Source organism: Stigmatopora argus, chromosome 16 (genome assembly GCF_051989625.1).
Source record: "Stigmatopora argus isolate UIUO_Sarg chromosome 16, RoL_Sarg_1.0, whole genome shotgun sequence".
Classification (NCBI taxonomy): domain Eukaryota; kingdom Metazoa; phylum Chordata; class Actinopteri; order Syngnathiformes; family Syngnathidae; genus Stigmatopora; species Stigmatopora argus.
The window spans coordinates 9,041,636-9,057,883 of NC_135402.1; the positions used below are offsets into that span (position 1 = coordinate 9,041,636).

Here is a 16,248-nt window from a genome sequence, read left to right on the forward strand (position 1 = left end):
TAAATAAGGCAAGGAATATGTCCTAATGTAAGATGTGAAAATAAGATTAATCAGGAATATAAATACTTGTCAATTTCAGATATCTGTAATATCTACTCCAGTACTACTTCATTACTTCAGACTATTGTTGAAAAAAATAAGACACAGATGTCTGAAACAGGGTTTTGGGCCAGACAGACTGACCCAGTCCAGACCAGGTGTCAAGACTGGGGCAAGTTGGGGGCTTTCCTCCCGTCTATCTCGTCTCCCTTCATCTCCACTATCCTCAGTGGGACACTACTAGCCTCTGTCCTGGCCATGTGGTTCTGTGTGTTGTTTTTAGTGCGTCCTAAAAACACACTGTTAAACACACTTTTAAAGGTTTTCTAAAAGCATTTTTCCTCTCAGGGTTTTGGCACTTTAATCTACTATTGGGTTTCATGTGCGGCACACCTGGGGAGACAAATGAAATACGATGGCTTCTGACAGCTCACGCATACTGTCGTATCTCTGTTAAAGAGAGAGAGAAAAAGGCCTAATCAGATTTATTGTTTTAATCAGAGAAGAAGGTGTCGCCTTCTCTTTGGCATGATCACTTACTGCTATCCTGAGATGGGGTCCTGTTTGAGTTTTTTGGTAGTTTTGAAGGGGAGAGATTACGCCGTGATACGCTCCGTTTAATGGCTGTTCACGCTTTTGACATTGTGACATGTTGTTGCTCACTTCTGACACTGCAAATGAAAGGACTGACCTCAATTTTATTCAATTCACCTTTTGCAAACTCCGCCTCAACGCCTCAAAAAGGACCATTTACCAATTCTACGTCATAGCAACTATTGTTCATTGCCAACCTCATATATATATATATATATATATATATATATATATATATATATATATATATATATACATACATACATACATACATACATACATATATATATATATATATATATATATATATATATATATATATATATATATATATATATATATATATATATATATATATATATATATATATACATATACACATACACACATATATACACCTACATACACACATACACACATATATATATATATATATATATATATATACATATATATATATATGCATATATACACATATATACACACATATATGTATATATACATATATACACACATATATACATATATACACATATATATATACATATATACATGTACACATATATACATGTATATATAGATACATATATACATATATACACACATATATACACACATATATACACATATATACATATATACATGTGTATATATAGATACATATATACATATATACAGATAGATACATATATGTATATATAAAAATATATATTATATATATCTATAGAGATATAGAGAAATAGATATAGATAAATGATGAATGAAAGTGGTTTTTCAGTACCATTTTTGGTTTTCAACCAGCTGCTGTTACTCCTGACAGACTTCCTTCTGGTTCAGGAAGAAGGGGTCACTGTAGGGTCGTTTCCAAACATGAAGACGAGGGTCATGCAGAGTGAGTAAGCGAGTGAGAGGAAGAGAGAGGGAGAGAGTCCTCGCCTCTGTCCGACCTGTTGTTAAAACGTTTTTTATTGGATCTTTTCCACTTTTGAAGTGGAACCAAGGAGTAAAATTTCTCTTATCTTCTTCCTGTCCCTTTTTCCCTGAAAGAGATGTTTTTTGCCTGAGAGTTAAAGGGATTTAAGATTGTTGTGGCTGTTAAGGGGCATGTTCACCAAAGGTTTTGTGCTTTATATTTTGTATGCGTATAGATGTGTACAGTACGTATGACTTTGACAGAGAATGTAAATGCAGGTTTGTGGTACATATACATAACCCTTATTTATTGTGATATGACAAAATTAGACATATACAAGTGAAAATTGTAACATGGGTGGATAATCTTGACAATCCTGTGGGTGGATTCAGAACGAAGCCTGCACATTAAAATTCATATTAAATGGTAACAAATGGTAAAGTTAAATTGTAAGTTTTGCAATCGAAAAGTAAGGTTAATGAGAGTCAATACACCCAAATTTGTAGTCGTAAACTTTTACAGCTGTCTTTTAGAATTATAAATAACACGGTAAAATGTTCATGTGAGACCCCAAAGATTCAAATTCCAAGAGCAAGAACAGTTGCATGACTTCACAATTCATTTTGAATAACACCAATTTAAAAGTCTCCTGTTTGTTATTGACACACATCACACTAGAAATTCACACAAACTCTATATAAATGTACTAATAATATGTATAGACCACACCCATATAATGAAGAAATCCAAAAGCAGCAACAAAGTGGAAATCAAATAAATCTAAATCTAATTTAACCAAGGAAAAATAACTTACTGAAGATTACTGTCACATTTTGAAATGTAAAAAAATATGAAAACTACTATTATCTAAAGCCAGTAATCGCCTGTTACTATCCAACATGCTTTGTGCCGCTCTGTAAAAAGTTGTACTATAATATACAATAACACTAATGCAATGTACTACTTGAAATATTTCATGTAATAACAACGGTTTGACAAAAACTAAAAAATATACAAGATTGCCGAACATTAAATTCGGCTTGCACAGATAAAGGGTCAGCATGAGAGGATTTTGGCTGCAGCATGTTGGTAAAGTAGAGATGCATTTAATTTTGTATTTTTTTTACCAACAATACAATCCTATCACAAGCCACAAGCCATACTGCTGCTTTAATTGAGTTTTTTATTTTGGGAGGGGATTGTTGTTGAGAGTGGCCACATCTGTGTGATGAAGACCATCTCATACAGTAACTGCTAAGTCTCCATGATTGGATTCAGGAATCTATTACTGTGGGCACTTCACCAGTGTATGACAGCGGTACCAGCTGTAATGAAGGGCACAGATTGCAAAACTCCAATCCGAAACTTTTGTAAGAAGAATAAAGGGGGTTAATTCAGATGATCATTTCTAAAGCTGTGCCAAAAAGGATCTATTGTCGCAAGGAAATTGTATTTTAGTGCAATCAATTAGTTGCAATGGTAAGAATCTGCACGCCGCGAAATGTCGTTTTGTAGAAATACATCCAACATTTAAAATAATAGAAAAACAATTAATTATTAGATCAAAATTCTACTGTTCAAGCTGTTTTACGCTCTACTGATCTGGATGTCTTATCTGCCTATTGATGTAGATAGGATTGGATTAGAATAGAGTAGGTTATGTTATTAATCTACTGGTGGCCTGCTATTTCTTGTTTTGTGCGGTGATAATTTAGACTAAAGTAAAACGAAAGCTAACATTTTTACATGAGTCAATGAATGTTTCACATGAGAGAGGTACTTACTCTCAGTTTATTTCTGCAGAGAAGGAAACATACAATATTTTTGAAGGATACAAAATAGTTTTGAGCATATGTAACAATTTGGTTATAGTTTTATTTTTAGTTCCACTGTTAAAGTGTAAGAGATAACACTTATTTCCTTGTTTTGGTGAAACATAAGTGGTTAAATGTAGGATTTGACTAATGGGTATCGAGCTTTAGTGTTGGGGGTGTCATACCTCTAATAAATTATGTTAAGCAAAATAAAACATGTTCACCCATGAATTGCTTAGCTAGGAAGATAGTTGTTTATCAATGAAACTGATTCAATTTATTGATTCTGTTATTGGTAATGAGGAAAGGGGAAGTGGTTGTCATGAGTTAGATGAAAAAAATAAATACAAAAAGTAAATTTCACTACTAAAAGTGGCCAACTTTAAGAGCAACATGTCTTTGTCTGGAAAGGATAGTACATTTGCATCGCAGACTTCATGACTTAGAAAGCTGTATCTAGAAAAATGGCTGCTGACAACTATGTAAAATATGTAGGAATTTACTGAAAAATATGACTGTTAAGAAAAAAAAAGTAATCAGCAGACATTTTTGTCCTGAGCAGTCGTCATCTCTAAACAGTGCGCAGTATTTCATCATTTACACAAGATGACAGAACACAAGGTCAATTTTAAGAGTATGATCCAATTAAAGGCCTTTGAAGGCAAAACTTTACAGGCTGGCTTGCCTCCAGCAGTGGGGCTCAATCCAAATAGCCTGAAAGCATCTGTAGTTTACACACTTGTAAATGAAATGTGTATCTCACTGAATTAAAACGGACCATCCGGGGTATTGTTTTGCAGTTCCCTGTCCCGTATGTGTGCAAAATACACACACAGAACACATAAACACACCAAAATGCACGCGCTTTCGAATCAATTCTCGTCTCCGCTATCAATCCATATCTGGATCGTTTGGCCTGGTGATGTGAATAACTCGGGCTACGGCTTAACAGCAACCCAATCTTTTATATATTTCACTAGTGTCAAAATGTCAAAATGAAGTGCTGCCTGCTCGCACTTTACCAGTTTCTACTTTCCTTCCCTTTCGGAGGAGTGTAGCTCTAGTTTCATTAGTCTATTGATGGGCAGACATGCAAAGGTGAAGTATTGCCCGGTTTGTCATGTAACACAGCTATTTTCAGATAAACTAATCATGTAGGACATTTTTAGCTAGAGGTGGAAATTTTTTATCCTGTACTTAAAAAAAAAATTTAAGTAATCACTGGTCTACAAAATTTTGGAAAATATCTGCTCAGAGATGACATTGGAAACTAGAAGATTTTTGTGCTTGCAGGCTTAAGTATTCAAGGTATTTAATGTCAAAAGGTCATAGGAACCCTGTCACACAAAAACCTACAGAACACTACTTGTTTTGTTCTATAAATATAGCTAATTGACATTTCTGGCGTCATTTTTCTTTTTAGTCACCCAAATTTAGTATGTTTTGAGCACTCTGGAAGTATTTTACTTAAAGACCAGTTGTAATGGCAGCCCGTTTCTCTTCTAGTTCACTACCAGACCATGATGACAAATATATATTTAGCTATTATACATAGGGTCGAAAAATCTATTTAATTTTTTTTTACTTGTATACTTGGTTATTTCCCACTACGGTCTAATGGTGACATGGAGCTAGGTGTTCTCATTGAGTGGGAATTAGAGTCGAGGGCACATCATTCAAGATGCATCAGCACTCAGGTAGCCAGCAAAGTGTAATTAGTTATGTCCCTTATCCCCGTGAAAGCTGCTGGCCACTTTCTCCCCTTCACTGTAAGCTTTGGCACGAGTGGCAGAAAGGGTCAGTGTTTAATAATGAACAGGTTGGGCCGGCTGTAACAGATACAGGCACCTGCTTTATGGATCAGTCAATTACCTAATTAGAACTCTCCCAGAGGGGAAAGCTAATACCTCATCCTGGGGTTGGAAGACAACCCCTTTCCATGTGAATGGAGGCGCTCGCTAGACTAACAGATACCTGAGTGTGTAGCCGCGGCACAAGTGTGTGTGCGTGCGCTTTTGCATGTGAGAACATGGAGGGTGCGCAGAGTAGGTTGTCTAGTAGTGTATTTCCTAGCACAGATCAGGTACCAAAGGACGCTCATGGGAAATTGGGCTCTATGCGAGTGTGATCCAATAACAATCCACGATCGGCCAGCCTGCTCACGCGCGCCTTGGCTTGTTCTAATACATCCTGATGAGAGAAAGTGAGCCATGGTGCCTGCAAAATATTTTTTTTCTGCAAATGGACAGGAACAGGGTTAACTTTTGGGGTAATGGTTTGCTATTATCTTTTCTTTTTTTGCCACAAAATTAAGAGCTTTGTATAGTGGTTAGCGGTTGGCCTGCTTCACCATTCTGACTTTAAATCTCTGAGGTTCTCTGTTTAATTGGAGGAGTTGAAATTGTCCACAGCTGTGAATTTGACTGTTAATGGTTGTCTCAGGGCATATTCACACCGGGAAAGTCCATAATTTGCTTTGGTCTGGCACGGTTCCTTTTAACATTGCAATTTTTGCGAGCTGACCCAGGCTTTGACAATAAAACTAAATATATGCAAATATCATAGAGTCATTGGACAAAATTGTCTGGGCAGGGTAATACAGTAAAATGTGGACCTCCAACTTGGAGCCTTTCTGCTTATCTTGATACAGTTCATCCTACTACAAGCATTTGTGGAACATTTGTTAAATCAGAGGGTATTGATGCAACTTCGATATTGTGCCCAAATATCTAGAAGACATTCATTTGGGGTTATTCTGGGTTGTTATTATATGTGCATAATAATGTGACTACTTATTGCTCCTAGTCAAACCTTGACTCATTTTAGTTGATGTACTCCTAAACAAACAACATTTTCTATAATGATTTTAGCTACTGAAGCCCGTTATGAGCAAGTAGGTTTGCGAAGCTTTGGTCTGAACCGCACCATGCTCCGAGCAAAACGAGACCCCCTCGCCGGCGAGGTCTCGGACCGGTTGTTTGATCCGCATCAGAATTCGCTGGTTTGTATTCAAACCAGCCCACATACTTTTTAGGTTTGGTCCGGACCAAACAGGGCAGGTGTGAATGCAACCTGAAATGTATGCATTTGAGTGTGAATAATTGTCTATAATACCCTGTGATTGAATGGCGACCAGTCTTGAGTGAATAGCAAACTACTCCGGTTCACTTGTGATCTGGCACTGTACAAAATATATTGTTTTTCCCAAATAAAATGGCTTAAGTCTTATTCAATCAATTAATAAATCATGGGTTGACAAGACTCCTCAGTCCAGGCAAGTTATTGAGTTTTCAGGTCAGAGCAGTACTTAAACTGGGGGCCACATAAAGCAATTCCTCTTAATAAAACCAGTGCCACTGTATAATGACGCAACTCAGAATTACTTAAAAACAGTTTTATTATCTTTTACTCAAGTCAATAGGTTATTGAACATGTCTGGAAGCATCCCATTTCTGAATGAATAGAAATGATTATATGCCATGTAGCTCATGAGACTGCAACCAACCCCACCTCTATTGGGATAGTAATGAATTAGACCAGTGATTCTCCACCAGTGTGTCGTAAATGATCATCAGGTGTCCCTTTGTAAATTATTTAAGGTCTTTAATTTGGTTCCCCAAAAAAATTAACAGCAACTAACAAAATATTCTTTGCTCATCTATCGACGTCAAAGAGAAATAGTAACAGGTTAAAAGATTGAATGCTCTTCCACTGCATAAATGGCAGAAGGTACCGAAATTACGAATGCATCTGCATGCTTTGACTTTTTTTTTTCCAATGTGAAATATATGTGTTTGGACTCAGTAAAGTTTGGGAAACACATAATTAGATGTTGAATGAGGACAGATCCTAGTCACAACTAATAGTGAGAATGCAGGAAAGGGCTGAGCAAAGCTTGCAACTTAAGACGAGGCAGTAAATAATACGATTGGACGTTCCTGCCAGTGCCCGACACCACAGCTTAGATGAGGAAAACGACCAGCTCTGAGGTAATCATGGCTGCTCATCAGCTATGATTAAGTCAGATATTTTAGCCCCAGGAGGTCGACAGCGGTGACAATGGGGAGGTTACATCGGGAAAGACATTGAGTGATGAAGAACTCACTTCAAGAAGAGCAAGTGGACAAGGATTGTCAGTGTTAGCCCCATAAACGTATGGCCTACTTCCGATTCCCCCGAAGCAAAAAAATAAATTATGAATATATAAGGTTTGTTGCACTTCTGTTTTGTACTTCTCGTGAATTATTTAACATTCTTTAAAATGTGTGAAACCATTCCATGAACATAAACAACATTCTGCTAATATTTATAAATACATATGTTATTCATATTAAAAAAATATTGTGCGACTAGAATGTCTAAGTTCCCTTGTATGTGTAGTTCGAGTCACTGATTTTGAGGATCTGATACTGGGTACGAAAGTGAACGAAAAGTGGTGCATGGGGGAAAAAGATATTCCAAAATTATTCCCGAATGCTAGACCGTGTTTTTATTCTCAATTCAATAATTCATTGTATTTTCTGCTTGTATGGCGAATAGATTTTGTCAACCCATGTGACATTTTAAATTATTTTAGTTCTAAATTTTTCACTTTTTTTGCTGCTGCTCGACATTTTTCTCCTTTTTTTCAGCAAGGTTTGTTTCAATTGTGTAAATATGAATATTATACTTGCGATTGGCTGGTCACCAATAAGGTGCATCACTCCCCGTGACCCTTGTGTGGATATGAGGTTCAAGAAAATGAATGAATGAAAAAAAAAATTATAAAACATACTTTAAGCATTATACTAGTGGATTATTTTGTTGAGTCAAATGGATTGGACATCTGCCATCGTCAATGGCTGCTAATGAGTTAATGCTTAGGAATATAAACAAATACATTTGAAAAAGTTGATCTGTACCCAATTTCGATCCTCTGAAAATGAAATAATTGGGATTGATTTCCAATCACGTGATCAGATCAGGGACCCTCTATTTCCAAGTAAAACCTGCTAATTCCTACAAACCATTGTCTCTGACAAGTGAGATCCTAAAACAAGAATTCACAATACAGCTAAAGACATCTATCTTCTATAGACTTGTTCTTAGTTCCAAAGGTATGAATTAATAATGCAGTTGATCTTGTTTAATTGTTTCCGCTGTCTTGTCGATTAAAAAGTGAGAGACGCCGCCCACTTCTCGGTACCGTTACCAAAAGTGTAAGACAAGCATGTGGCCTGCCTCAGCGAGAAATCCCAAAGTGCTTGGCGAGTCGTAGCTGCTAATACAGCTAATGCAGTAATGTACAGGCCCAGGCGATTAATGAGAGCGCTCTGCCTCTGACATCTCAGACACCCTAATGTTGCTGCAGCGTCTCTCTGGCCACGCTTTAATCCATCACTGGCCCCCGTAACCCAATTATGGCCTGACGCTTTACTTTAAGCCCTCCTCGGCTTGGTCTTTCACACACATCTGCAAAAGGGCAAACAGGCACACGCACTTCTATATAGATAAGTGGGTTTGAATGTGATCAGACAAGCGCGTTTCACACACAAAAAGGACATCTGGGTCGGCAAAAACACTATTACGCCAAACAGCAGGTAGATCGTTGACAAATGTGCCAACGATGTAGTTTGTTTTGTTAGTTTAGGATATTTCAGTGGAATATCACTTTCCAAAGCCAAGGCAGTAGAAATAACTAAAACCAACAAACATATTTTAATTTTGATTCTGTTCAATAGGTTATTTTTCTTTACTGTATAACATACTTGCCGCAACAGAAAAAACAGTGACCCCTGTTGTTTTTAAGAAAAATATTTTGGGCCACTTCATACAAGTTGTCACGATTGTCAAGTAGAAACTAGGTTGACTTCCTTAATGTTCATTCATCCATTTTCTGAATCGCTTATTCTCACAAGGGTCGCTGGCGGTCATTACTGTGTGGAGTTTGTATGTTCTCCTTGGGCTTGTGTGGGTTTTCTCCAGGTACTCCAGTCTCCTTCCACATCCCAAAAACGTGCATGGTAGGCTGGTTGTACACTCTGAATTGCCTCGATGTGTGAGTGTGAGTGCACATGGTTGTCTCCTTGTGCCCTGCGATTGCATGCCCACCGATTCATGGTGTCGCCCGTCTGGTGCCCGTAATTTACTGGGATAGGCTCAAGCAATTTCCATGACCCTTGTGAGGATAAGCGGTTCAGAAAACAAATGAATATGGATAGACAGCCGCCCATTTTATTAAATGCATTTGTGTTTTCCAGTGACATGTATGAACTATATAGTGTAATGGGGATCTTATCTCGATATACAACATGGAGTCTCCAATCTAATTGTGACGGCATTCTGCTGCAGTGATGTATTTACTAATAAGCAACACTAAGCGGTTCCTTTTCGTAAAATGCCAGCACCATAGTTTTCATATCTTATGAGTCTCACTCCCTGTTTACACGAGACGCAAAACTAGTATCAATGCATTAAAACTATCAAACTGATGACATTGTGCCTTCAATCGATAAGTATTTCTTCATTCCATTGAACTTGGGCAAGCCTATGTCTTTTAGTCCTTAATGTATTAACTTGAGCATTTGAAATATTACAAAATCGAACCATTCCCTCTATGTTAAAATGATTCCTCTATGTTGTAGCTTTTTATTAATTTTACTTCGATGTAGGCGTCACATGAGCCATTCACCAAACTGGCTCAAGATTTTGGCTCAAAAAAAGTCACCCTGCAAAGTACACACCTAATTTAAGCATGGAGTCATCATTTTGGAGATTAATTTGGTGTTTACTGAGCAGAAAGGGTTTGAAATCTCTAACTATCAACATAAATTATGTACAATAATGAAGTAGAGAGATACAGCAGAGCAGACAAAATCCTGAAATTTTAAAACACTGTTTTATTCTATTAAAATATATGTATTTACTTTGTGGGTTGTCTTCTCATTCCAAAGGGCCCCATTTTGCCTACAATGGCCTTATAGAAGTACAGAAATGTAATCAATAGTTGAGCAGGAATCAAAGTAGCATTTCTTAAGACGGCCCAAACAAAGTTCGGGAAGCTTCCAAAACATTACCTCGCTAGGCATATTAGCCTAGACATGAATGCGCGTCAAGGTCGCCTCAACATGTAATATAGACTTTTTGCTGCTTTACCCCTCGCTTCCCGTCTCCTCGCCGCTTATGTCACATGTGGAGTTAACGGAGCTGTCAATCTAGAGATCTACGATGGGGTCTCCTCTAAATCAGGTGCATTGACTCCTCAAGAATTACTGGAGGAGCCTATTTCAATTAGCCACTCCCAACAGCAAATTAACTTAAATGTACCCGCTCAATAAAGTTCAAGACGATCATTTGCATGTCAATGTCGTTTTCCTCCCTCAAATCCTTTTCCAGACGTTCAGCTGACGTGTGCAGATGTCTGTGGTGACTACACTGGAGCCCTGTCAATTAGTCAGAAAGTTAAGCATGAGTAGAAATGTGCTATGCCATACTGGCATGCAGTTAAGATAAAAACAAGCATACTGTATTTTTTTTTCTTTAAGAAACTTAATGGGATGGAGAGGCAGTTTGAGAAGTTTTCAAATATGGCTCTTTCCGCCTTTCATGGGCTCCAAATATTGTGGAATTGTGTATTAATATACTTGGGGATTTTGCCATCACACATTTTTGCATGCGAGTATGAATCATCCTATTTTAAGATCGAAAAATGTATATCCAAATGTCTTTTCCCACAGTTTGAATAGGACTATCTCAACATGATGAACACAAAAGGATGGTTTCAATGAAGCAAAAAAACCCAACTCTTTTAAAAAATCAGATGTGTAGCACCAGATATGGGTACAGAGAATATGTTTAAACAATGTAATTTACATAAACCTATACAGCAAATAAAGGTGGTCAACCAATGTGATGAATTAAACAATTTTAGTTATTTATTCATTTTTAAAGAAGAAATATTTAAATCAAGGATCGGTGATATACTTAATTATATTACAATATACCTTCCTCTGCGTGGAAGAGTGGTTAGCGTGTCACCCACAAAGTAATGAGATTGAGGATTCAATCACAGGTGGGTTAGGAACTATTCCGGTTTCCTTCCTCATCCCAAAAACATCCATGTTAGGCTGGTTGAAAACTCTAAATGAGGATGAGCCTGAATGGTTGTCTGTATCCTTGTGCCCTATGATTGGCTGGTCACCAAGTGGGCGATAAGCGTGAGAATTTGTGTGAGGTGTGAGAATAAGTCGAAAATGAATGTATGAAATGAATACACCTTATTTTGCTATGTTTTAAATGTGCTTAAAGCTGGATGAATGAGTATTCATGTTATTAAAAAGTTTTATTTAAAAAAACATCATTTTATAATGCTTTTTTAAAATATCGTACTAATTTGTTGTAGGAACATCCACTTATGCCTCATAGCCTTGAACAAACTGTCACTTGTGGGCTATTTTTGGTGGGGAATTTTCTGGAAAACAAGACACAGTTGCTGATGTTTTATCAAATTAGGGAAAAAATGGAACAAATGTTGAGTACAACCGTGGGAATATACTACTTGCAATGCCTGCTAGAACAGTAGCTGATTCTTTTCCTTCCTTTTCCTTTCTTTCATTCTTTTGCACCCTCTTTTTCTTGTTTGTTATTTTAAAATTTGTTAAGCATAGGCAGTAGCTCATAAATTTATCTCTGTCCTTCACTTGTTCATTTCTAGATTTCTTCAATGTTTCAATGAGGAAAATTTAGTAGATTATATATAATTATAATAATAATAATAATATAATTTATTAAATTATATAGTAGTTGGATAGTTGATGCCAGTGACCCTTGTGAGGATTAGCGGTTCAGAAAATGAATGAATATTTGATGCCATTTTATTTATAATATGTCTATGCTAATTAGCCTACTGTGTTCCATCAATAATGGGTTATTCTTAATGTAGTAATATTTTGGATATAAAGGTTACAGATGGACTCTCACAAATATGACACACTAATTTAAAGATTGCCTATTAGAGAGAGAAAAATTTTGAACTATAAATCACAATTTTTTTTAAGAAAAAAAATCACTACTTTTTTCAAATTTTCTACTGGTTCATTATATAAAAAGTCCCATTTATTGAAGATAATCAGAGAGTTTAACAAGCTTGTCAACAACGTTTTTCTAAACCTTAACTTCAAATGAGAAATATTTGTGCAGTTTTTTTTACTAAAATATTTACTTTCTACTTTTATATCTTATTTTTTTAAATAAAAGTGAGGAAGACAGTTTTTACCAGCCAGCCTGGCGGAGGACACAAGTGAACACCTGGTGTTGGTCGGTGTAGGTCAGAAAAATATGAAATGGTTGAGGCAAGATTGGGCCAACTGGAAATATGATGAGAGTAACACAGCCAAACTGAGAGAATAAACAATGAAAAGACATCAATTTTGCGTATCATGCTCCTGGAGAACAAGATTATAGCTGTTCCTCTCCAGCGGAGGGGAAATCTGGTTGTGAAGGATTAGGATGATCACAGTGATTCTACTGTCCCCACCTATCACTAACTGTATTGTCCTTTCTCCCTCTCCTGCAGTCAGCCAACAAGCCCTGAGGCGTCCTAAGCATCAGATATCAGCCTCCTGCAGTCAAAGTAAGTCATACAAACATGTAGACCGGACCTCTGAGGAGTACCTTGCCGCATGCTCAAGTGCTATAAGTGCCTAGGAGTCGTCTTACAAGAAACGCTTATTGCATTTTGTATTGAGCATGATGTTATGAAAAATTAATACGGCGTTGGTGTGGCTCTGTCTCCATATCCACTCTCTCTTTCGGTGTAGTAAGTGTGTCTGTGGGTGAAGTGTGGAGTCCAGTCAAGCCACTTTTTCACCCCCATTTCGACATGTAAATTTGCTTGTGAGGAAAAATGCGGTTGGATGCAAATAATTGTGTATCATTCCAGGCAAACAGCTGAGAAAAGGGTCACTGTAGGGCCATTAAGAAATTAGGCTCTTTTGGTTTGACTGGATATGTTGTAATGATGATAATAGGTGAGTTTTGGTCTCACTTAGGTCTTGAGCACAACACAAGGCTGAATAAATATCATAAAAAATAACCTCAGAAAAAATACCTATAATAGTGTATGAAGCATTTCACCTTTTGCCTTCTCTTTTCAATCAAAATTTCCTCTTTGTTGAGTCTGTTTCCCCCCTTGCACCCCTCCCACTTTATTTGGCTATTGGCATTAATGCAACCAACCTTTCCTTCTTAAACTCTACTGGATTATTCCAATCAGATCAAAGAAAATCCCATTAAAAGGGATTGGGCATGAATACAATATTCAGCCATTTTCTGAAATATCACAAATCGGAATTTTGGTATTGAAAAAGATTAGGGGATTTGAATTTAAACCCTTTTCTAAAAACCTCTTTTTGATGAATAACATTTTCGGACTCAAGGCTGTATTAATTTACCGTTGTGTGCGCATATAGTAAAGGACACCTTGTCACCTGTAATGTAAAATGCTGTTTTTCACCTTAACCATGAACACTCAGCCATTAAATGGCAGCGATCAGCAACAGGTGCATTTTCCTAGTGGCCGCCTTAGTTAAAAGTGTGTTAGATCATTAACGGCAGTGTCGGAGCTGGAAATAATATTGCTGTGACCCCAGGGAGTGCTGCTTTTTTATCCTGGAGGGCGAGAGTAACCATAGCACCGATTCATTTGGGTCAAGTACCATAGGGGGTGGGTATGAAAGGCCAGTTTTTTGTAGCGATTTAGGTGACCGAAACAATAAATCTTCATCACATTCATCTGTTTCACGTCTTTTCAGTTTGGCTAAAAATAAGCTCCACACTGCTCAAGACGTTGATGGATAGACTGTGAACTCCTGACCCAATAAAATGTAACAAGAAAGGCTACCGCTGCACAGCATGGAATGGGTCACAGGTCGCGATATTGGGTTTACAAACATGGCTTTTCATTCTTGCCCTCGCTTGTGTAGCAGTCTGGTTGCTCGCTATGTGCTGACGGATGAAATAGGTATGACTTTGTTTAGATTTTGAAGCAGTTAAAAGGGATCATTCATTGTATTGGGTCAAAATGTTGAATTTCGGTTTCCTTAAACCTCAGAAAAAGGCCTTCAAAAATTCTAAAGAGTCTCCACTTCTTACTTTATCCAATTCAGTCAATTTCAGATGTTTCTCAGCTGCCATTTGTGGTTACGATATTTCAGATTCTTTTCATCAGGCCCCACGTTTATAACTCATCTAGCTTTTGTTGTTCTTTCACTTTCTTATAAAGATTCTTCTCCGATAACACCTGCGGGTTTGGCATGCAACCGCAAGGCTTTGAGATGTGGATTTTTTTGACCCAGACTGTCCCGATTGTAAAAATAACCCTACATTAATGAAACCTTGACAACCTAGCGTATGTCCCCTTACAATAATCTTAATAACGTCCTTTCCTCTCCTTTCCCCCCTCGCCTATATTCCTGGTTACTTCCACCACAGAGGACATGGCTTAACCCCCTCGTCCTGCTCATTGACACCCTGAGGGGGAACACAATAGGTCAATGTCGTGTGAGTTGTAGCGTCTCCCCACCTCGGTTGCCTCATTCCTGCCTCAGGCACTGGAATATCGTCGCCTGTCCCTTCCTCGTGAGCATGGGATGGGACGCGTGGAGCTCCACCAATAATAAACATGTTGGCCGTCAGGCGAGAAGACAGCGGGCAAGGTCGCCTAGCCCAGGCATCGTCCCAGCATTTGTCTCTGCTGAGGTGTCGGGGCAGGCGAGCGTCAAGGTAGACTAAGGATTGGGCAGAGCTGGAATATGTAATATCCACGCGAGTGAATAAAAGCACTCGGAGACAAAAGACCGAAGACGTCCGTGCCTTGAGCACATGCGTCTGGCTTGTCGCCATGTCTCGTTGAAAAGTGAAGCGGCATTTTCATATTTGTATAACCAAGTATCATCTTTATTGGCCAAATATGTTAAAACACATGAGGGATGTGTCTCCTCTTGTTTAGGGGCAGCAACTGCTGGTTACCTCACGATGCAACATGATTTGCAATGCAAACGTGATAACAAAGCTGCCTGATGGTATAGGGGTTCACTCGGCTGACTTCGGTGTGGGTAGGCGCGGGCTCAAGTCCCACTGGTGGCGGATTGATTGTGAGTAAGGATGGTGGTTTGTTTCTGTGTGTGCCCTAAAGTTGACTGGCGACCAATCTAGGGTGTAGTGTGCCTTTCGCCCGAAGTCAGCAGGGATAGGCTCCGGCAACTCATTCATTCATTATCCGTACCGCTTAACATCACTTTCTACTGATTTTAGATCACTGAACAGCAATTGGTCCAGGAATGAATATAAAATGATGTATTGTGTCTTGGTGGGAATGTTCACTCTTCCCTTTTGGGATTCAAAGGATCATGCTATATCGCAATTTTGATATATTGTTACACCACTACTCATGGTGCTCTAAATTCTGAACCATTGTGAAAATAATTGGCAAGAAAATGTGGAAACTACAACTGGTTTCTATTTGTTACGTAACCGTATCAACATTCCGTCACAAACGTTTGCCTTTGCCTTATTGAGTGACACACGAAGAATATCTTTTTCTTAGGCTATTGATTGCAATTGCGCCTTCAGCTTCTCAAGGCCAACGTTAGTGCAACTCCTCTTTCCTTGTTCCATCTTTAATTGATGGATATTGCTCCACTCTACTTCATGCACTCATTGATATGAAAAGTTTGTGTACGAAATGTGAAGGCACGTCTTTGGTATCTTTTATGGGGTTTGACCGTCCGAGGCCGTTATAACCGCTTTAAGAGCTTATGGATTAAAAAGGATGAGTGAGTGCTATGAGGAGACATTAGGTGCTCTTTGGGAGATAATTAGCCAGACAACAGGCTTAAAGCATTGCTACAA

At 38.0% G+C, this 16,248-nt stretch overlaps 1 protein-coding gene across 3 annotated transcripts in view; it reads left to right on the forward strand.

Moving 5' to 3' along the window:
- Window positions 1–16,248, forward strand: part of LOC144090484 (uncharacterized) — a 214,589-nt gene that overhangs the window by 95,057 nt on the left and 103,284 nt on the right. For all 3 annotated transcript variants that reach the window (XM_077621961.1, XM_077621964.1, XM_077621962.1), the window contains one exon: window positions 12,914–12,970. The gene's annotated coding sequence lies outside the window, so the exon portion shown is untranslated. The remainder of the gene's footprint in view (window positions 1–12,913; window positions 12,971–16,248) is intronic.